At 42.0% G+C, this 2,050-nt stretch overlaps 1 long non-coding RNA gene across 1 annotated transcript; it reads left to right on the forward strand.

Annotated features, from left to right (window-relative positions):
- Nucleotides 1-34: 34 nt before the first annotated feature.
- Nucleotides 35-1,434, forward strand: LOC127751716 (uncharacterized). The gene is made up of 2 exons (XR_008012227.1): nucleotides 35-171; nucleotides 1,328-1,434. It is a non-coding gene; the product is annotated as an uncharacterized LOC127751716 (long non-coding RNA).
- Nucleotides 1,435-2,050: the final 616 nt, after the last annotated feature.

The raw sequence follows: 2,050 nt of genomic DNA on the forward strand, positions 1-2,050 counted from the left end.
GACCAAAATTCTGTTTTTACCCTGTTGCAGGGAGCCCACCAACAGTTACATCTGTGCTTTGACATCAGCTAACCAGCCGTTAGCTGTCACCTGATGTTTGCTGATTTGGCGTCACAGCACACAGTATGAGAAATGGCCCCTTTTTCTCATGATCTTAGCGGAATGAATCTGGTAAGTTTGGCCTTTAAATTTATGTAATGTTAACAAAAAAATCAAAAGTCAAAGGACTTAAAAGGCTGATTGACAGGGGCGGGGGTTGTAAAGTAGCTAGGCTAGGGGAAGCTGGTTTTGCAAATTTTGCACTGCGCACCTCCGGTGCTATCCAAACTGTTGTTTTTGAATGTTTAATTACTGGAATAAGCGAAGAGCGTGCGAAGCAAGCTCCGAGCAGAGACAAGGGAACGGCTTACTTAGTACTGGAACACGCCTGCACTAAATCAGTTGGATAAACATTATGAAATGATACTTCTCATGTTATTCTCAATCATAGAAAAGTTAGTTGTCCGTAAAAATGGTGTTTAAATTTGTATATATATTACTGCCAATTTGTTTTGTTTGCTCCGCCTTGGACATACAGGATTCAGTTTTTCAAAAATATTGTTTTACCCAACATTTAATATTTGGCAATTAGTTTTGGGGAAGTTATGTCAATAACATTACAAAATAAAAAATCAACTCACATTTCGTCGACTTAAAAAATTTTGGAGTGGAAAAATTTGCCGAAAGAGAGGATTCAGATACAACACCAAATGGCTTACATGATGATACAAATAAGTAGAGTAAATAATTAGAGCTTTACAAAAATTCATGATAGTATCAACAATGGAAAAGCTTCATGGGGCAAACCCGAAAGATTGCGTCGTGTCCTTCTGTTTTGATAAACCTAAATCTGGTTGCGGATGCTAATCGGCACTCAGCCGATTATGGTAGTCATGTTAGGTAAAAGTTTATAATGGTATTTGTTTCTATTGGGGGTTTCTTGTCATATCTTTACTGTCTGTATGCTATCTCTATATTACTTATTACTTGATTCTAAAGTACGTAGTTGTGTGATGCTTTTAGTTGAGGGAAGTGGAAGAGGCAAATCATTAGAGTGTCAATTACAATAATGTTGCTATGTATTTCATTTGTATGGTACAGTCTTAGTAAAGTAGGAAGTGATGCTGGTTCTTGTCCAAAGGGATATGCCTGGATTGGATGCTGGCCACCTGTAACATAGAAGTTCATTCAATGAGTTGGCGTCACAGTGATACATATGGTCCATAACATGTTTGTGTTGAACTCTGAGAATTTGAATTTAACTTAGATTTTTATCATTCTTTTTCAGGTATTCAGATTCGCTCCAAGTCACCAGCAGAAACAAGCCGGCTTCTTGAGGAAGACTTACTCTTATAATGTAAATTATTTGAAACAATAAAGAATAAAAAATGACTACATCTGACATTTTACTTAATTTCATACACCTAGTTAGCTAGAAGCTGTGGTAACTGTGGATGTAGTAGCAGACAGCCACCACTACCGCAGTGACGTCACAGACGTCTCTGATGCAGCTGCCGTGGAGGCAGCAGCAGGTTTACCACTACTACTACCCCCACAGCCCCCGCAGCAGCGGCGGCAGCCCGCTACTACCTCCACAGCAGCCGCAGCCGAGAGGAGGGCAGGGGGAGGGAAGGTTTTTTTTGGACGGCTTAGGGTCACGTCCAACCCGCCTCATTAACGCCGTGAGGTCACGCGTTGCACGTACAGTCCCCATGCAAGGGGTCCGCTGACTCCACAGCGTTGAGCGGAACGGCTCCGCTAGACCCTTCCACAATGTGGGTGATGGGTGAATTTACAGGGGGGGGGGGCAAAAAATAGCTGGACCAACGGTTATCATGTGACGCCAACTCAACTTAAATCTGATGATTCCATAAGCTGACGGCTGATGTCCAGGACAGGTACACCTCCAGGCCGATATCTTCCTGCAAGAAACCAAAGAGGCAGTTTTAGTCGAAGAAACTGGATGTATAGGAGTCAGTAAGCACGCAATTTTGACAGAGGAGGTCAAAGG

The sequence above is a fragment of the Frankliniella occidentalis genome, unplaced genomic scaffold (assembly GCF_000697945.3).
Source record: "Frankliniella occidentalis isolate FOCC.00 unplaced genomic scaffold, Focc_3.1 Scaffold766, whole genome shotgun sequence".
Classification (NCBI taxonomy): Eukaryota; Metazoa; Arthropoda; class Insecta; order Thysanoptera; family Thripidae; genus Frankliniella; species Frankliniella occidentalis.